This window comes from Giraffa tippelskirchi, chromosome 14, assembly GCF_054371585.1.
Source record: "Giraffa tippelskirchi isolate mGirTip1 chromosome 14, T2T-mGirTip1v1.2.pri, whole genome shotgun sequence".
NCBI classification, from domain to species: domain Eukaryota; kingdom Metazoa; phylum Chordata; class Mammalia; order Artiodactyla; family Giraffidae; genus Giraffa; species Giraffa tippelskirchi.
In genome coordinates, this window is record NC_137288.1 from 46,110,235 (window position 1) to 46,132,019 (window position 21,785).

A 21,785-nucleotide genomic window follows, 5' to 3' on the forward strand; every position below is an offset into this window, starting at 1 on the left:
CCAGTATTCTTGCCTAGGAAATCCCATGGACAGAGGAGCCTGGTGAGCTACAGTCCATGGGGTCGCAAAGAGTCGGACACATCTGAGCATGCATGCATAATTAATTAGCTAATTAATTAAGCAATAATAGTGTCTGGCCCATAGCATGTACTCACTATATAGAAAGTATTCTTATTTTTCATTTTGTCTGTTAACTGCCAACCCTATTTTTACATTCATCTCAGTCCAACCAAAGGCCAGAATCTTTTTTTTCAACATTTCTTTTTTTGGCTGCACCTGGAGGCATGTGGGATCTTAGTTCTCCGACCAGGTATCACACCCACATCCCCTGCACTGGAAGTGCGGAATCTTAACTGCTGGATTGCCAGGGAAGTCCCAGAATCCTTCTGTTCTGAAACTTCTGTTCTGTTCTTAAAGGTAAATGTCATCCTGGGTAGGGAGGGAGTCAGTTGCTGGGACTCATGATCTATGGTTAGTGGTCATAACTGGCCAAAGGCATAGACTTAAGGGAGAATCAAGTCACCTTGAGGTGCCTCAGTGTTGTTGTAATCTCTTTTCTGTTTCTGGAAACAGGACAGTTGTCCCCTAAGGAGGGGAGACAACTACTCTTGTCTTCTTCCCTTAGGACATTGTGGCTGTTCAGTCACTCAATCATGTCCGACTCTTTGGTACACCGTGGACTGCAGCATACCAGCCTCCTCTGTCCTTCACCATCTCCCGGAGTTTGTTCAAACTCATGTCCATTGAGTTGATGATGCCATCCAACCATTTCATCCTCTTTTGTCCCCTTCTCCTCCTGCCTTCAATCTTTCCCAGCATCAAGGTCTTTTCCAAAGAGTTGGCTCTTTTCATGAAGTGGTCAAATTATTGGAGCTTCAGCTTCAGCATCTATCCTTCAAATGAATATTTTCAGGATTGATTTCCTTTAGGATTGACTAGTTTGACCTCCTTGCTGTCCAAGGGACTCTCAATAGTCTTCTCCAGCACCACAGTTCAAAAGTATCAGTTCTTCAGCACTTAGCCGTCTTTATGGTCGAACTCTCATATTCGTACTCACATCCAACTCTCACATCCTTAGGATAGAGACAGACACATTTATTAGACAAGTTAACTGCTTTGTTGGCAGGAAGAGTATCTAGCTCTGGTGTTGAGGGAAGGAGATGTGCCTTTTGATGGAGGAAAAAGGTAAGACACATGTTGGCATGGCCTTATTAGCAGAGGGCAAGGTCAGCTGGTAAAGAATCCTCCTGCGATGTGAGACCTGGGTTTGATCCCTGGGTTGGGAAGATGCCCTGGAGAAGGGAATGGCTACCCAGTCCAGTATTCTGACCTGGAAAATTCCATGGACTACAGTCTATGGGGTCGCAAAGAGTTGGACATGACTGAGCAACTTTCACTTTCACTTTCAAGGGAAGAATAATCAGAGAAGGGTGAGCCAGGTGGGAAGTGGGCGGTTACATCAGAGAGGCCAGGCCAGGGAGGTGCAGTCTCAGCACTGAGAGGAGGCTGGCAGTGGACTAGGCTGAGGGAGTGTGCGCGAGGGAATCATCATGATGACAGTGAAAGAGCCCTGAATGACTAGTTGTGTGTTCCTGGCCTGGATCGACCTTGAATTACTAATTGTGTTCCTTTGGCTAGGTCACATATTTCTTTGACCTTTGTCCAGGGCACATTGGGGAAATGACTGTATTAAATCTGATTCAGTGTAATACGATTTTAAAGGTGTAACATACAACTGTATAGGTAGTTGCTGCTGCTGCTGCTAAGTCACTTCAGTCGTGTCCGACTCTGTGCGATCCCATAGACAGCAGCCCACCAGGCTCCGCCATCCCCGGGATTCTTCAGGCAAGAACACTGGAGTGGATTGCCATTTCCTTCTCCAGTGCATGAAAGTGAAAACTGAAAGTGAAGTCGCTCAGTCATGTCTGACTCTTAGTGACCCCATGGACTGTAGCCTACCAGGCTCCTCCATCCATGGGATTTTCCAGGCAAGAGTACTGGAGTGGGGTGCCATTGCTTTCTCCGGTATAGGTAGCACTTATAAATTAAAAGTATAATTATTGAGTTTTCCAGAATTCATTCTTGTGGGACTTTATCTCACAACTTTGCCATTGCTGCTGCTGCTGCTAAGTCGCTTCAGTTGTGTCCGACCCTGTGTGACCCCAGAGATAGCAGCCTACCAGGCTCCCCCGTCCCTGGGATTCTCCAGGCAAGAACACTGGAGTGGGTTGCCATTTCCTTCTCCAATGCATGAAAGTGAAATGTGAAAGTGGAGTTGCTCAGTCGTGTCTGACTCTTCGAGACCCCACCGACTACAGCCTACCAGACTCCTCCGTCCATGAGATTTTTCAGGCAAGAGTAGTGGAGTGGGGTGCCATTGCCTTCTCCGAACTTTGCCATTAGGAAGCACAGATATGCTCTGAAATAAATCCATTTTGTCATTTAAAAAATTATTGAAAAGTTAATATCAAAGAAACTAAATCATTTTATCATGTTTAATTTCCACTTTTTATAAAGAAATGCACAGAGAGCTTTACATTTTTATTATCTTTTCAAACAGTTTCTAAAAGAATTCTGTATATAAGATATTTTAGTTTTAGGACCTAAATATAATTATTTTGGGGATCAAGTCTAAACAACTTTTAAACAGAAACTTTTAAGAAGTCTTTCTAAAAGATGATACCAAAAATTAAATCTCATTGATCATTATTTCCTACAAGATTGGATTTTTTAATGAAAAGAGGAAGGCAAGTGTGATAAATGAGCAAATTTTTTCTTAGAAAGAAAAAGTCACAAGAACCTCCTCCGTAAGACAGGGGCCTCCCTTCACGATTAAATCTATTTTTAAAAAATTCTAATTGGCAAAGTACCGAGCTAAATCCCTGCAAGATATGGTTACAGCAAGTTCTTGGACAAATGCTTATCTCTTATTAATAGTATTTTCATCCATGCTAACTATGTGGTTGTATGACACAGCCTTGCAAATTGTATCATACCCCGATTAAAACCAAACTGATTTAGCACAATGATTTCCCCAATGAATTTGGGGCTAGTCCCAAAGAAAGAATCCAGAGTTTACTGATGTTACTTGGGAAAATGTTTTTTACGGTCAGTCCAGGAACATGTCATCAGATTTCTTATACAGATTTTGTTCCTGAGAGATGGAAAACGATCCCTTTCTGTGATTAGCCTTCGGCTCTAAAAGATCTTGCAATTCTGCGTCTGCTCACGGACAGAATAAAAGAGGGTGAGGTGTCAGAGTCTCTGCAGTCACTCTGATCACCTCTGCTCCTCTAGGACGGAAACAGACGGAGCTAAGTTTACATTTTATGTGGGTTTGTTTTCCCTCCCTAAGTTTCGGTTTTACTGGAACAGGTCATTTTATGTCCTCTGAAACCAAAAATGAATTCCCACTCATATAGGACTGCTGGCCGACCTCACAGGGCCTCTGTTGATGGAGCTCTGCAGGTAACCAATGCAGAGGTCTGTGGCAATCCCCGGCTGTTCGAGCCAGCCCCGAGTTTGCTTCCGCAGCACTTTGCATCATAAACCGTGGCTGAAGAGGATCTCACTAAAGCAATCCCATTCTGTTTGTCATCTTTCACTGCTTCCCTCAGCTAATTAGAGCCCGAGGAGAAGAATGCTAAGAACCTGGCTTCTTTCCCACTTCAGAACCCGGTGCCTGCACTCCTAACCCCAGCCTCTGCCTCCCCATACCAGTCTGCTTTAACTAAGGGAAAAACACTCCTCTGTTATGACGTCACTTTTATCACCACCCCCAAGATCCCAAATTCCTGGGTATTCAAATAAGGTGCGATTTAAAGTCATTAAAAAAAATAAGTTTACAGCCAAGTCATGAAAAGTGTTTGTTCCCTCATGGGAGTGAGCTGAAGTCTAAGTTTTTTCATTTTTCAAGATCTCATTTGGAGGTTTAATGTGGGAAATTAGGTAATCATGAACGGAAAGCTATGGTGCAACCACATATGGTGGCTCAGATGGTAAGAATCCGCTTGCAATGCAGGAGACCCAGGTTTGATCCCTGGGTTGGGAAGATCCTCTGGAGAAGGGAATGGCAACCCACGCCAGTATTCTTGCCTGGAGAATCCCATGGAGAGAGGAGCCTGGCAGGCTAGAGTCCATGGGGTGGCAAAAGTCGGACAGGACTGAGTGACTAACACCACCACCACCATATGTCTGATTTATTTTAAAAGAATGATGAAGCAAAAAATCCTAGCAGCACCTTAGAGTTGTACTGGTACATTCCTTAATATCCGTTTGTTAAGAAGTCTTTTCTAGTTTTGAATTTCCCTTTGCAGATAAAAGGTGATGTATACACACTTCCTAGAATCTGATTAGTAAACTAGGTTAAACAGCATGTTCTATTCAGAGTTGTGATTTAGAACAGCCTTTTCGTGCTTCTAATGATAGGGCTTCCTTGGCAGCTCAGCTGGTAAAGAATCTGCTTGCAATGCAGGAGACCCCCATTTGATTCCTGGGTCAGGAAATTCCCCTGGAGGAGGGCATGGCAGCCCACTCCAGTATTCTTGCCTGGAGAATCTCCATGGACAGAGGAGCCTGGTGGGCTACAGTCCAGGGGGTCGCAAAGAGTTGGGCACAACTGAGCTACTGACACTTTCTCTTAGATCTTTCTTATTATTAGAGACCCCCTTTTAAAGCATGAAATAATACCTGTGTCCCAGTAAAGTCTTCCTGTTTGCGGAGTGAATTAGCAAAATAATCCTTCCCAAGAAGACTGAAACCATCCTCCACTATATTCCCTGGTGTGGCTCAAGGTTAGACTGCCTTGGACTCCAACCCTGTCGGGGCATTTATAATCCTTGTAGGGATCTGTTGAAATTTGGTGCTTACCTCCTGGAACTGACACATTCCTTTGGCAAGCGGGTGGGTGGTGGGCAGTATTACTATGCAGTTTGTTCAGCTTGATCAGTGCCAGGAATCTGAAGGGCTTTACTTTCTAAGGAAGACAAATAGCTCAGCTTTGTAGACCCCAAGAGGATCAGGAGGAGAAATCACCTAAGGCCCAGAAGAAAAGGAGGACACTTAAGGAGCCCAGAACCCTTTTATCTTATCCCAGAACCATAAATGTCTTCCCCATCTCAGACTGCCTAACTCTATGCCAACATGTGGTGGAGATTTTGATGGAAGTACTCACTAACCCTGAAGCAGCTCCAAGGGGAAAGCACAGTCATGAGTCTCCCTCTGGTGGACAATGAGAGTCTCTGCCAGATTAAGGTGTGGGTTTCAGAAACACACAAAGACTGTATGTGGTACATAGTAAAGCTATTTTAAAATACCATTACTGTGCATTACTATTTCCTGTAATAATTAAATTTATTTAGTTACATACTCACCTCTATAATCTTCTGTTTTAGTTCAAATAATTTACACTCACTTTGAAAGTCTAAATTAATTGCTCCTGTAACTAAACACCTAAAGATAGGTCCCCCTGCCCCACCTCCACCGGTAGATGAAAGAAGTAAACAGCTTATCCATCTCTATTCCCATTCCAGTGCTTCCCCGATGGCTTGGCAGTAAAGAATCTGCCTGCCAATGCAGGAGACGCAGGTTCAATCTCTGGATCCGGAAGACCCCCTGGAGGAGGAAACGGCAATCCACTCCAGTATTCTTGCCTGGGAAATCCCATGGACCGAGGAGCCTGGCAGGCTACAGTCCATAGGGTTGCATATAGTCTGTCATGACTGAAGCGACTTAGCATGCACACATGCAAACATTTGTTTGCAGGTTTTAGGGTGACTATAATTTTTACGAGTGGCATTGATGGGTCATATGCTACCTATATGTTTAATTTGACAGGGAACTGCCAAACTGTTTTCTAGAGCGGCTGTTATAATTTTGAATTCTCAGCAGTAACGTATGAGAGTGCTAGTTTTTCCACCCAGTACTTGATGTTGTCATGATTTTTTTTATTGTAGTAATCCTAGTAAGTGTGCACTGATATCTTATCATGGTTTTAATTTGCATTTCCCTAATGGTTAATGATATTGAGAATCTTTTCATGTGCTTATTTGTCATTCCATATCCTCTTGGCTGAAGTACCTATTGACCTCTTTTGCCCATTTTTTAAAAATTGTTTTTTTCTTACTGTTAAGTTTTTAGAGTTTTTAATGTGTTTTAGATACCAGTCCTTCAATGGATGTGTGATTTGCAAGTATTTCCTCCAGTATATAGCTTGTCTTTTCATTTTCCTAATTGTTTTTGCACAAAAGAAAGGCTTTTCCCCCCGATTCTTTTTAAAAATTGTGGAGGTAAATTCATATATGTGTATATATATAATTTGTCATTTTAACCATTATTAAGTGCATGACTTGTTACAGTCACAATGTTGTGCAACCATCACCATTACCTATTTCCAAAACTTTTTCATCTCCCCATACAGAAATTCTGTACCTGTCAAACTGTAACTCTCCATTCCCTCCCACTCCCAACCTCTGATAACTTTTATTCTCCTTTCTGTCTCTATGAATTTGTCTATTTTAGGTACCTCATACAAGCAGAATCATGTAATATTTGTGACTGGCTTATTTCATGAAATATAATGTTTTCAAGGTTCATCCATGTTGTAGCATGTATCAGAATTTCATTTTTTAAGGCTGAATAATATTCAATTGGATGTATATACCACATTTTGTTTATCCATTCATTTGATGGTCACTTGGCTGTTTTCACCTTTTAGCTGTTTTGAATAATGCTGCAATGAATTTGGGTGTACAAGTATTTCTTGTACAAGTATTTGCTTGCTTTTAATTCTTTTGGCTATATACTTCGGAGTGAAATTGTTGGGTCATATGATAATTCTATGTTTAATTTCTTGAGGAGCTTTAGAGGAAAAGATTTTAATTTTGGTAAAGTTCAATTTATTAATTTTTATAAATGAATTATGTGTTCAGTATCATGCTTTAGAACTCTTTGCCTCACCTAAGGTTATAAAGACTTTCTCCAATGTTTTATTTCATAGTTTTCTGTTTTATGTTTATTTAATCTCTTTTGATTTAATTGTATGAAGTGTAGGGCTTAGGCAGGAGTTAATTGTTTGCATATAGGTGTTCAAGATTCCAAGGAAAAGCTATTCTTTTTCTGTTGATCTTTGTATCTTTAAAAAATATCAGTTGATTATATTTGCATGCTTCTTTATTTTGCTCCATTGATTTATGGCTGCATCCTTTCTTCATTAACATATTATCTTGATTACCATGTTTATCATAATTTTACAGTCAGTGGTGTGAGTTCTTCAACTTTGCTCTTGTTTTTTCAAAATTATTTTGGCTTTTATAGTTCCTTTGCCACGTCATATAAATTATGGATCCAGCTTCTATTTATCTACAAAAAATTCTGCTGGGATTTTGATTATAATTGTGTTAAATCTGCAGATCAGTTTGGGGAGAATTTTAAGTACATCGAGGCTTCTGATTTGTGAACATGGTATGTATCTCCTTTTATTTAGGTCTTATGTCATTACCATTTTGTAGTTTTCAGGATGCATAACCTGCATATTCTTGTTAGATTTACAACTCAGTATTCAATTCTTTGGGGGATATTCTAAGTGGTATTGTTTAATAAATTTTGGCTTTTAATTGTTTTTTCCTAGTATTTAGAAATATGAGTGCTTTTTGTATATTGACTTTGTGTCCCTTAAACTAGAGTGGACACGATGAAAAGTAGTTAAGACACCTTGCCAAGACGACTGCCTTTGGGCAAGGGGCATTGGTCATGGGATGTACCACTGGGTGAGGGCAGAGGGATGGGCATGTCTGAGAACTGTGTGGTGGAGAGGACTTGTAGGGCCCTCTGAGGAATTCATACACGTGTGCATAAGAGAGCTTGCCTCAAGAGAAGTCCATGTTCACCAGGGACACACTGAGAAAACCATTATTGTGTCCAGTTAGATAAAGAGATGCTTGCCATTTTCCTTCATCCTCCTCTCAGTCCTAACACGCTGAAGAACTGTTAAGTCAGATATGAGATTACATTTTTGCACTGGCCTATTATCAGCTTTGAAACTGGAGGTAAAAAGAAAGTTATCTCTGGTTAACTGAGATTTAGTATAGTGAGATTCAGTATATATTGGGGAAAAGATAAAAACAATTTTCTACTATGCAAAAAATGGCAACACTGATTTACAGCTTCCCTTGTGGCTCAGCTGATAAAGAATCTGCCTGCAATGCAGGAGACCTGGGTTCATTTCCTGGGTTGGGAAGATCCCCTGGAGAAGGGAAAGGCTACCCACTCCTGTATATCTGGCCTGGAGAATTCCATGGACTGTACAGTCCATGGGGTCACACAGAGTCGGACACGACTGAGTGACTTTCACTTTCACTTAGTGGCTCACATAGTAAAAAAATCTGCCCGCAATGCAGGAGACCTGGGTTTGATCCCTGGGTCGGGAAGATCCCCTAGAGAAGGGATTGGCAACCCACTCCAGTATTCTTGCCTGGGGAATCCCATGGACAGAAGAACCTAGCAGACTATAGTCCATGGGATCACACAGAGTTGGACATGACTGAAGGGGCTTAGCACACATGCACACATGTTTCAACCTCAGCTTTGATGTCATTTCTTGGGGATTCTCATCCTCCAGACTGGCTTAAGTACCCTCTGATAAGTTCCTGTGGTCCTGTATCACCCTATTTTATCACATAGTGTTTAACTCCTGATTTATTTTGTATGTTGTTAGGCTACAGGTATGTTGAGGCAGGGAATGCATTTCATGTTCTAGGGTGTAAACAGTGCCAGCAGACTCCCTTCCATCTACTGAATATTTTTCAGTTCAGTTCAGTTCAGTTCAGTCGCTCAGTCGTGTCCGACTCTTTGCCATCCCATGAATTGCAGCACGCCAGGCCTCTCTGTCCATCACCAACTCCCGGAGTCTACCCAAACCCATGTTCATCGAGTCGGTGATGCCATCCAACCATCTCATCCTCTGTCGTCCCCTTCTCCTCCCGCCCCCAATCCTACCCAGCATTAGGGTCTTTTCCAGTGAGTCAACCCTTCGCATGAGGTGGCCAAAGTATTGGAGTTTCAGTTTCAACATCAGACCTTCCAATGAACACCCAGGATTGATCTCTTTTAGGATGGATTGATTGGATCTCCTTGCAGTCCAAGGGACTCTCAAGAGTCTTCTCCAACACCACAGCTCAAAAGCATCAATTCTGCGGCGCTCAGCTTTCTTCACCGTCCAACTCTCACATCCATACATGACCACTGGAAAAACCATAGCCTTGACTAGACGGACTTTTGTTGGCAAAGTAATGTCTCTACTTTTAAATATGCTATCTAGGTTGGCCATAACCCTCCTTCCAAGGAGTAAGCGTCTCTTAATTTCATGGCTGCAGTCACCATCAGCAGTGATTCTGGAGCCCAAAAAAATAAAGTCTGACACTGTTTCCACTGTTTGCCCATCTATTTCTAGTATTTGTAATAAGTTAAACACGCAGAGACACTGCATCCTTGCTATAAACTGCCCCATAATCTCTTCATTCTACAAAAATTCCCCCAAACAAAAAACTTTCTAAATAAAAGAAATACAGGGAAATAGTTTTTCTGATGTATGAATTTTTTTTGGGGGGGGTGGTGGTTAGAGCTGACCAAAGATGAAAGAAATGGACTGCCTAGGAAGGTAATGAGTTACCTGTCATTAAGGAGTATTCATTCCTAAACTGAATGGCTGCTTGATTTGGGGGTTCGTAGTGATTCAGATTAATGGTAATACAGTCATCTTTAAAGTACTTTCCAACCCTGAACTTATTAGTGTTTGTTATGCTTTTAAATGGGCTTGCCTGGTATCTCAGACGGTAAAGAATCCACCTGCAATGTGGGAGACTTGGGTTTGATCCCTGAGTTGGGAAGATCCCCTGGAGGAGGGCATGGCAACCCACTCCAGTATTCTTGCCTGAAGAACTCCACGGACAGAGGAGCCTGGAGAGCTACAGTCACGGGACCGCAGAGTCAGACATGACTGAGCGAGTAACACTTTCACTTTCAGGTGACCCCAGTGTACCGGCCAGGACTGAGACCCACTGAAGCCGGGAGCAGGGGCTAAGCCAGGCAGGCACTGACAGTATTCAGGAAAGGATAGCTGAATAGAGGAAGTAGATGACTTATTCAGATGATAGGTAAGTCATTTATGCACCTGCTGGCCTCTTCTTAATACTGGCTTCCTATAGATGTGGTTTGAAAATAATTTGTGCTTTCATGCAAAGTTTCTTTTCTTTTTCTTTTGTGATTGAGGAAATTGTAGTTCTCCTCTCCCTCCACTCCCCAGTACATCGCTACTGACAGACACTGATGGGAGAATCTGATATTAATTAACGGAATTAAACAAGGAAAGGATTTTGGGAAACCTTCCCGAGAGGGCTTGCTGGCACTTCTTGGCCAGCAGAGTCCCCACCAGCTCCTTAACCAGCTGGCTTTCCGGAGCCATCAAACTAGGCACTATGCCAGCTGGTTTGATTCAGAAATAGGAACGTGCAGACACTGACACAGTATCTAGTGGCTTTCATTTCACTTTCCCAAACCGATTTACCACAAAGCGGAGAGGACCCGTCTTCTGTATCCCCACATCAGATCCATATGCCAAGGTTTATCCAAATCTGAGGAGCACACCCTGGTGAGATTTACACTTCTTTGCTTTGGTAATTTACTGCTTCCTTCTCCTGCAAGCCTAGTAAACCAAATAACAATGGAGTGGGGGAGAGAAGGAATTGTTCTCATCTTTAAAATAAGAAACAACATGGTTTGGCAGAAAGCAGCGTTAACTTGCCTACTGTAAACATCAGCAATCCTGCCACAGCTGCAGGCTGATGGCCGCCCCCCACCACCCAGGGAAATGTGCGTGGTTGAGACATACACACTGGCCCAGGCACCAACAATGGAGAATAGGACCTGAGGTCTTTTCCCAGGTTTTATCTTTAGCAGGCATCAATGTCTAATGTAGCAAGTCAGCTACTCAGTTCTCCCAGAAAGAGTCTGGCTTCCTCTGTTTGTATGGAATTTCCTCCAAGTGTGTGACTGGAGAGACCCAAGCACACAAAGAACAACAGTGTGGGACGGGATTAATGTCACCTGTCTTTCCTTGTCTGTTCGGCTCCTAAGGAATAACGTGTTTCACACATTACAGAACAACGCCAAATGACTCGAGAGCAATAGCTTTTAATTCCCAGTGATTTTTCATTAAAAAATATATTTTACTGATATATATCTGTACTAATATCCTCAATGTTAAGTTGAATACTCCACCATGAAAAAGTTGTGTTGGAAATTGGAATAACCATGATTTTAAGATGCATGAATGTTATTATTGCTTGATTTGGCTCTTGAGGGCTGACAAAAATGAGAAAACAGCTTGGGTTCTACTTAAAAACAATCTTCAGTATTATGAAAACTTAATTAGTAGATTTTGGAAGGTTGTTGGAGTATATTCCTATTTTAGAACAGGTTATTGAAGTATAAGATTGACAGAAGACTAGACAGAAGGTCGTTTAAAAATCATCGAGTCCAGTGGTTCTAAGCCTCAGGGTGCATAAGAACCCCCAAGAGGGCTTGTTAGAGCACAGCTTTCTAGGCCTAACTCCAAAATGGAATTTCTGATTCAGTAGGTCTTTGATAGGCCTGGGAACCTGCATTTTAAACAAAATTGTCAGGTGATGTTGGTGGCTGTTCTGGGGACTGCAGTTTGAGAACCTCTGGTCTAGTTCGGTCTCATTTTATAGGTGAGGCAACTGAGTCCTGAAGTCCAAAGGCTGGCCCTCTTGCTAGGCTATGTCCCTGTGTAAGGTAAGGTAAGGCCTTCTACTTGAATATAAGATATTACCCTCTTTCAAGGACATTGTTTTAATAGTTAGTCCTTCTCTTGGCATCAACCTCTCCTGATAACGGTTCTCTTGTTAACTATGTTAATCAGCATACAAATGTTCTGTGATACTGTCTGCTTTAAGAAGACAGTTCTCTGGACTCACAGCCTATGCCAGTTCCCTCCACAGACAGTCTCCTCAGAGGAGATGTCTGTGGTCACCATTCCATTTCCTCTCCTCCCATTCTCTCTTGAACTCACTCTAATCAGGCTTGCATCCTATCACTTTACTGAAAACAGCTCTTGTCAAGGCATCAGTCATCTTCATATTGGCAACCAAATGCTGTGATCATTTCCTCGATATTGTCTCACTTGTCTTGCCAGCAGCACAGTTGATTCCTTTTTCCTTGAAACCCTGTGTTGGCTTTGGGACACCTCTTTCTCGGTTCTTGTTGTAGTATATCAGCATTCCCTGTTGGCTTTCTTTGTAGATTCTTCCTCTTTTCCCTAAACTCTAATCATTGGAGTTCCCCTGGGTCTAGTCCTTAGACCTTTTCTTTATCTACACTCACTCTCAAGGTGATCTCATCCTGGAATATCAACTATCCAGTAATAATTCACAAATTTATGTCTCCAGTCTGGGCCTCTTCTCCTGAACTCCAAATACACACACAGGCAGTCCTTACTTTGCACACTGTGGGACTGTAAAAATGACCATGCAGACTTAGACTGTGCAAAGGTTTCTTAATCATCAATGAGAAAAATTATTGTTTTTCTCTGGGACCTTTAAAATGTTGTCAAAAAGTAAAAGCTTTCACCGTCAGTTATAAACAAATAGGAAAATGAAAATATAAAAACTTACATTTGTAAACTAATTTTTACATACACATTACCATATGTAAAATAGGTAGCTAGTAAAAAGCTGCTATATGGCACAGAGAGCTCAACCCAGTGCTCTGTGATGGGGGAGGTGGGAGGCAGGCTCAAGAAGGAGGATATATATATACTTATGGCTGATTCATGTTGTTGTACAGCAGAAACCAACACAACATTTTAAAACAACTATCCAATTACAAATAAATTTAAGAAATAAAAATGAGTATTTAGTTTAGTACACTAATTTAAAATATTGATGCTTTTTTGCCACTTCATTTTTTTAGTTGAAGGATAATTGCTTTACAGAATTTTGTGGTTTTCTGTCATACATCAACAAGAATCAGCCATAGGTACACCCACGTCCCTTCCCTCCCCAACTGTGGTGTTGGAGAAGACTCTTGAGAGTCCCTTGGACAGCAAGGAGATCAAACCAGTCCATCCTAAAGGAAATCAATCCTGAATATTCATTGAAAGGACTGATGCTGAAGCTCTAACACTTTGGCCACCTGATGCAAAGAGCGGACTCGTTAGAAAAGACCCTGATGCTGGGGAAGATTGAAGGCAGGAGCAGAAAGGGCCACAGGATGAGATGGTTGGATGACATCACCAACTCAATGGGCATGAGTTTGAGCAAGCTCCGGGAGATGGTGAAGAACAGGAAAGCCTGGCATGCCGCAATCCATGGGGTCACAAAGGGTCAGACAGGACTGAGTGACTGAACAACAACAACACTAATTTAAAATATTAGAAACACTGAGAATTAATATTTTATTTCTTTGTAAAATACTTACTAAGAGTAGTTTGAACCGTGCTTGCCTTCTTCTTGTTGTCTAATGTGATACAGAGGCAGCATCTTTCCTATGCCCTGGCAAATTATCACAATCCTCTCTAAGTATGGATCAACTTCCAACATTTTAGCTTCTGTTCTTTCAATGTTGTGAAATATCTCCAAGGGTTTCTCTGATGTGAAGATTTTTGCCAGATCACCTCCTCTGGACACCTTCATCTTTTTCGTTACCACTGCTTTCCTCTTTTGTGTCTGCAAACTTGCCTTCACTAGGCATCTGTGGCTGCCGGTGGAGAGTGTCTTGATGATGGTGGGATGCTGTGAGGTCAGCTATTGAGATTTCTCCTATAACTTTGTTTATACCTGCTTCACATTTTACTTTCAGAGTTGCCACTTTTTTCTCATCTTTGTTGACCAATTTCCTCTGTTGAGAACCCATTTTGGTGGAATGTCATATGGGTTTATTACTGGGAGATAAGGAGGCACAATAACACACTTTGCAGTCTGTGTGGGAACTGAATAACCGATGTGCAGTGACCAATCACAGACTTTGAAAGAAGCGATACGATTGGTCGCTGATCAATGTGCATCTGTTATACGTGTGGTGATTAGTGGGCCAAGGAAGCGGGGAAGCTGTACCTTCTGCAGTTACACGTAGTTAATACACTGTTGGCAACTGGAATTTGAGGACTTCCCAGGTATCCCACTGGTAAAGAATCCACCTGCCAAGCAGGAGACATGGGTTCGATTCCTGGGTCAGGAAGGTCCTCTGGAGGAGGAGATGGCAACCCACTTTGGTGTTCTTGCCTGGGAAATCCATGGAGAGAGGAGCCCAGCGGGCTGCAGTCCATGGAGTCGCAAAAGAGTGGGACACGACTTAGGGATTAAACAACAACAACAACAACAACAACAACACAAACTGGAATTTGCACCGCCCTATTGGAGGACTGCTGTTATTTAATGGAACCGTGGCAACTGAAATTTGTGCAAAGTTTCAGAATCATGCAGGGAGAGGACGACCTATGTTCAGTTGCCTATTTGACATTCCCACTTGTTTAACAGATATCATGTGTGACATGCCCTAAAGTGAGCTTTTAATTTTCTCCAAACCAAAGCCTGCAATCTTCCTTGTTTTGTCAAATGATAGCTTCATTCTTCTAGTTTTTTGGGTCAAAAACCTTGGAGTCATTTTTGACTCCTCACTTTCTCTTATACAGCACATCCAATCCATCAGCCAATCCTGCAACTATGTTCGAAATATAATTCTAATACGACCATTTCTCGGGCACCCCACTGCTATCATCCTCCTCTGGGCCAACATCATCTCTAGCCTCCCTCCCTAACTGGTCCCTTCCGTTTACCCCAGTGCTCTACATCTATTCTCCATCGTAACCAGAACGATCCTTTAAAATCATAAGTTGGTACACGCCTCCTCTACTCAAAATCCTCCAGTGACTTCCTGTTTCAATCAGCGTTAAAGCTGGTTTTATAATGATATCCAGGGCCCCATACGTCATACCTCATATACATTCTCCCCTGCTCCCTCTACTCGAGCTGCACTGGCCTCTTCGTTTTTCCCTGAACAGGCCAAGCATACTTTGCCTCAGAGTCTTGGCACGTATTTTGCCTGTGTCTGGTAGCTTCTTTCCCACATATCCACATGGCTTATACCCTCATTTCCTCCATGCCTCTGCACAAATATCACATTTTATAACCTGTGCTATATAAAAGGATGGGCTTCTTTGGTGGCTGAGTTGATAAAGAATCTGCCTACAATGTGGGAGGCCTGGGTTCGAAACCTGGGTTTGGAAGATTCCCTGGAAGAGGGCATGGCAAACCACTCCAGTGTCCTTGCCTGGAGAATCCCCATGGACACAGAACCCTGACAGGATGTAGACCATGGGGTCACAAAGAGTCGGACATGATTGAGCGACTGAACACACACACATATAAAAAGATAATAGCCATCCTTCCATTCCTCATCTGGCAATCCTTTATTCTCTTATACTGGTTTTCCCCTCGTAGTTTCTTTCTTTTTTTTCTTTTATTTATTTATTTGTGGCTGCACGGGGTCTTTGTTGCTGCTTGAGGACTTTCTCTAATTGCAGAGAGCAGGGGCTACTCTTCATTGTAGTGTGTGGGCTTCTCACTGCGGTGGCTTGTCTTGAGGAGCACGGGCTTGGTTGCTCTATGACATGTGAGATCCTCCCAAATGAGGGATTGAACCATGTCCCCTGCATTGGCAGGTGGATTCTTAACCACTGGACCACCAGGGAAGCCCTCCCCCATCCTTTATGTTATCACTCAACTCATTAGATATTTATTTGTGTATTTCCCTTGCAATCAGATTGTAAGTTTCATAAGAACAGAGACTTAGTCTATTTCATTAAACTTTATTCCCAGAGCTTAGAACGATACCTGGATCATAGTAGGTCTTTAACAAATATTTATTGAATGAATGGATGATGAATATTGCTGGTTTTGGCAGTTTTGAAGAACCACATCTTCTAGTATGGCTTCTGCTGAGGCAGACTTGTCCTGGAGTGATGGGCAAGGCAGTGACTTCACTGCTTTGGTTTGTTCTGATTGGAAGTGCTGAACTGTCCTAGCAGTGTAAAGTTTATTGAAAGATTTATTATGGAAGTTAGTGTTTTAAAATAATTTTATTTATTTATTTTTGGCCATGCTGGGTCTTCCTTGCTGTACAGGCTTTTGTCTAGTTGTGGTACATGGTCTTCTCACTGTGGTGGCTTCTCTTGTTGTGGAGCACAGGCTTTAGGGCATGAGGACTTCAGTAGTTTCAGCACATGCGCTGAGTAGTTGTGGATCCTGGCTCTAGAACACAGACTCAGTAGTTGTGGCATATGGGCCCAGTAGCCGCCCCTCAGCATATGGGATCTTCCTGGATCAGGGATCGAACGCCTGTCTCCTGCACTGGCAGGTGGTTTACCAAGGAAGCTCTGGCAGTTAGTTTTTATGTACAGAGCATGCACATCTTGCCTGGGAACTTCTGGTAGTCTTTGGCCATCAAATGTACCTTATTAAACAAATCTGAAAACTCTTTGTGTGTGTGTGTGTGTGTGTGTGTGTGTGTGTGTGTAAATAAGTTGCAGCAAAATATTTGGCTATGTTTGTTTCCTTTTTTCCCCTTTTTTCTTTTTGGAATGATAGGAGAAATGAAAGGAGGAAAAAAGAACAATGCTAAAAACCCTGGAGTTGATTTCTTGTGCAAGGACCATGGTGCAAAAAGACTGAAGAAAAAGGAAGCAGGTAGGAACCTGGAAATAAGGTTTTAGACTGGATTGATCTTCCTTTGGAGATTGTATCAGATGTCACTTACATAGACAGCCTCTTGAACCCCTTTTCTTAACTTCAGCCATAGTTGGGTCACCAGTTGCATGTAGGTATTACTGGACCACACTGTACCTTAGCCTCACTGTGTATTTCTCACTTTCTGCCCAGGGCTTCTCCACCTACGCTAAATGGGATGCTTGGAGAAACCCATTTGGGCATCTGAAGCATATATCAACCTTCCGATGTGAGGGCAACCCTTAAAGGGTGATGGGAATTGATAGATACTTCTCTCTTTAATCTTTTGGGTGAACAATTCTGAGATGCATTCTTCATGGTTCTTTTAGAGTGTCCTGGCAGATCATGCCTCAGTTGCTCACAATGGTGAGGGGCTTGATGGCATTGACTTCCCCTCTTCCCTCCTCTACTCTTTCCAGTGTCCAGCTCTGGGTCGTCAGGATCACATCCCCGCCAGAAATACCTATATGCCAGGCCTTGTCTTGGGCTCTGCTGTTTTGGGGAACCTAAGCTCAGAGGTCAAGAAGAAAGCCTCCTCTGTTCTAATTGCTGAGGGGAGCACAACTTTCTATAAACACACTTTTCTCTGAAATGCTCTCTCTTCACTCAAAGAACTCCAACAACTCTTTTGGCCTGAATAATAGAGATCTAGATCCTTATTATAGAAATTGAAGCAAGGTATGTCACCCTGAGTCCATCTACTTGTACAAACTCTTAACTGGTCTTATTTTTCCCAAATATGCCATCTGCATTTTTGCCTCTCTCTGTATATGTATCTTCTCCCAAGGATCAAGTCTCATATTCTTCTAGATCCTTCCCTGAACACTTAGCTTATAACAATTCGGCCTCCTATGTGCCCTAGTTGCACTGTTTGTTCGCCCTTTTGGTACTTATACCATGGTGCCTTAAATTATTATTTATCTCTTTATTTATATGTTCTGGCTCAACTTTATTATAATCATCTGTGGGAACAGATTGTATCTTACAACCCAATGTCTCCAGCAGTACCTCACACAATGCCCTGAACAATAAATGCTACCGATGCTCAGGCTGACATTGTGACGACATGATCTGAATCAGTGTTTATCAGTGTATTCGTGGGGTATTAATAGGCATTATAAGCACAAATGTGTTCTCTGTGTGTGTTAACTTGATTAACTTGGGAAACCCTGGAGAACTTCTCTGAGTCTTTAACTGAACTTCCTTGTAAATCTCTAGAGGAAAGCACAATATATAGTTTCCCCAAACTTATTTGGCCATAGATAATTTTTTTTCATGAATAATTACCTTAAGCTTGTCTCTTGAAATGTATGCTCAAATTATTTTTAAATACATAGGTTGTTTCGACCGCATGGAAATCCAAGAGACCTAGGACAGAGTGAGGGTATAGGGTTTGGATGTAGCTTGTAGAGTGAAATAATATATGGTGTGAGAGAGGCTTATAATATACATGAAGTGACAAAATATTTACATCCTAAAAATCACTAATGAATGCGTGTCAAGATTTGTCAACAGTGCAGCTTGAGTGCATACCAGCTGGTGCGATACTAGAAGAGGAACAATCAAATTTGGTTAGGCACAGTCTGGTCTCGGAGAGGTACATGTGATTATGGATTTCTCTTGCAAAAAGTAGGGCTTCCGGAGCTTGCTTTGGTATGGCAAAGAAATGCATATTATGCATATTAGACTCATCCACAAGGATTGTTGCTACCTCTTCCTTTGTTCTCAGGCTCATTCCTCACCCTTTTGCAATCTCAATTTCTCTAGCTCCCTTACTAACCTTCTTCAACTAAGTCTGCCCTATGGGAGGCTCTGGAAGGAGGGACTACAGAGAGGAAGGGAGAACTAGATCTCTCTCTTTCTGTGTTTCTAAGAGTGTTTTTCCAGTTTCCAGCAGGGGCTGCCTCTTTTCTGAGGTTTCTGGGTTCTGTTGACATCTCCTCTGTCTGCTTGGTGTGGTAGTGGTTTCCTGGTCTGGTGAATCCCTGTGTGCTTCACCACCCCTCTTAGTTTTAATCAATGCTTCCACCACCTAGGTAACAAGTCCTTATTTTAAATTTTCTTTATTGAAAAACCTGGAATGGTTTCTGTTTTCCTTACCGGGTCCTGGGTGAAATGTGTGAGGTGATACCTTATTTTGCTCTTGATTTGCATTTTAGAATAATTTTATTAGGCCAACTCTCTTTAGAAGGAAAAGGTTTTATTCCAATAGTCTAATTTGCTTCTTCTCCCTATGCTTTAGCCTTTGGAGGCGATCACCTCCAAACAGACTAGAGGGAGGAGATACCTCAAGAAAAGAGAATATTTTTATATTTTCATTTCCAAAAGTATGAAAATGCTTTATCTTAGGCAGCTGGGCTGTCATTTCTCCAATTATAATGCCTTAGAATGGTATAATTTCATTTTCTGCTTAGCAAGTTGAGGGGGAGGGCTGATGTTTTTACCTTTTGTTTAACAATGATGAATATTTAGATGCATCAAGAGGTAGTGAAAGCAAGAATTAGACTAGAAAACCTTTCAAAAAGTGAAAGTGAAAGTCGCTCAGTTGTGTCCGACTATTTGTGATCCCATGGACTGTCCATGGAATTCTCCAGGCCAGAATACAGAAGTGGGTAAGCCATTCCCTTCTCCCGGGGATTTTCCCAATCCAGGGATTGAACCCAGGTCTCCTGCATTGTAGGCAGATTATTTACCAGCTGAGCCACCAGCAAAGCCCAAGAATACTGGAGTGGGTAGCCTATCCCTTCTCCAGCGGATCTTCCCAACCCAGAAATCGAATCAGGGTCTCCTTCATTGCAGGCGGATTATTTACCAGCCTAGCTACCAGGGAAGACCTTTCAAAGGTTCTTGCAATTCACTTAGGCTATGGGAAAATTTTAGTTTCCTCCTACTAATATACAGAGACTCTAGCACATTCTGGTTTATACTGTACTATAGATTGTTCTTAATATGACCATCGCTTGAAAATATGAGAAGATCTGTATTAGTCTGAGTTCTCCAGAGAAACAGAACTAGTAGAAGATAGATGGATAAGTAGATGGGTTTCCCAGGTGGCGCTAGTGGTGAAGAACCTGCCTTCCAATGCAGAGACTTAAAAGACATTGATTTGATCCCTGGATCAGGAAGATGCCCTAGAAGAGGGCATGGCAACCCACTTCATTCTTCTTGCCTGGAGAATCCCGTGGACAGAGAAGTCTGGTGTGCTATAGTCCATGGGGTCGCAAAGAGTCAGACAGGACTGAAGCAACTGAGCACACATGCAGATAGACAGATAGACATACAGGAAGATTTTTTATGAGGCATTAGCTCATGCAGTTATGGAGAGGTCAACCACCGGCAAGCTGGAGGCCCGGAAAAGCCAGTGGTGTAGTCCAGTTCAGACTGAATGACCTGAGAACCAGAGGAGCCAGTGATGTAAGTTAGGTTGTGTTTAATGTTTGCTATAGCTGTAGGTGCCAGAAGACCTTTCAGACCTTTCATCCTCGGTTTTGTCTCCACTGTTAATTTGGGCTTCCCTAATTTTGCATGATGACAGATGGTAACTAGACTTACGGATGTGATCATTTTATAATGTATAAAAATATTGAACCACTATGTTGTACAACAACAACAAAAATACATGAGGGTTTGGAAATTGTGCTGTTAATCCACCAATTTTATAGAGAGGTAATAGCTTCATTGAGTGAAGTTCTGTTCTTAAAAGTTAATATATACAAATAAAAATTTTAGAGTTCCCAAGTTCCACCAGAAGACCAATAGAGTGATTCTCTGTATGGTGAATCACATAACGGAGGCATTAGAGCAGATTTAATGTGAATAAGATAAGATTTCCCCTTGTTACTTGATTCAACTTTATTCCTTTTGGGTTGCCAAACTACAACATTGTCTGTAGTTTGGAGGGCAATTACATGCGGTATATTCTGGCCCTTTATTTATTCATAATGTTTTGTGCTAACAACAACAAAAAAGTTGAAGTAAGTTTGGCAAGTTCTCTGAATGGTGATAGTGTGATTTTGGTGCCATCTTGTCTCTTGGCTTAAACACTGCTTACTAATTATGGTTCAAGGTTGTCAGTGAATTCAGGGATAGGGTCCATGCTCTCATTATGTGACCCTGAGCCAGTGCCCAAATGACATAGATTTCTCATTATGAAACCAAATATATTTATTTATTTATTTTACTTTACAATATTGTATTGGTTTTGCCATACATTGACATGAATCTGCCATGGGTATAATACATGTGTTCCCCTTCCAGAACTCCCCTCCCACTTCCCTCCCCATCCCATCCCTCTGGGTCATCCCAGTGCACCAGCCCCGAGCACCCTGTATCATGCATCGAACCTGGAGTGGCGATTCGTCTCACATATGATAATTTACATGCTTCAATGCCATTCTCGCATATCATCCTGCCCTTGCCCTCTCCCATAGAGTCCAAAAGACTGTTCTATACATTTGTGTCTCTTTTGCTTTCTCTCATACAGTGTTATTGTTACCATCTTTCTAAATTCCATATATATGCATTAGTATACTGTATTGGTGTTTTTCTTTCTGGCTTACTTCACTCTGTATAATAGTTTCATCCACCTCGTTAGAACTGATTCAAATGTATTCTTTTTACTGGTTGAGTAATATTCCATTGTGTATATGTACCACAGCTTCCTTATCCATTCATCTGCTGATGGACATCTAGGTTGCTTCCATGTCCTGGCTATTGTAAACAGTGCTGCGATGAACATTGGGGTACACATGTCTCTTTCAATTCTGGTTTCTTCGGTGTGTATGCCCAGCAGTGGGATTGCTGGGTCATATGGGAGTTCTATTCCCAGTTTTTTAAGGAATCTCCACAGTGTTCTCCATAGTGGCTGTACTAGCTTGCATTCCCACCAACAGTGTAAGAGGGTTCCCTTTTCTCCACACCCTCTCCAGCATTTATTCCTTGTAGACTTTTGGATAGCAGCCATTCTGTCTGGCGTGAAATGGTACC

At 42.0% G+C, this 21,785-nt stretch overlaps 1 long non-coding RNA gene across 1 annotated transcript in view; it reads left to right on the forward strand.

The window, feature by feature from the left end:
• The first annotated feature begins 427 nt into the window (after positions 1 to 427).
• Positions 428 to 21,785, forward strand: part of LOC145534876 (uncharacterized) — a 55,082-nt gene continuing 33,724 nt past the window's right edge. The window contains exons 1-4 of the long non-coding RNA XR_014075031.1: positions 428 to 471; positions 7,410 to 7,461; positions 10,022 to 10,151; positions 16,662 to 16,760. This is a non-coding gene — a long non-coding RNA (uncharacterized LOC145534876). The remainder of the gene's footprint in view (positions 472 to 7,409; positions 7,462 to 10,021; positions 10,152 to 16,661; positions 16,761 to 21,785) is intronic.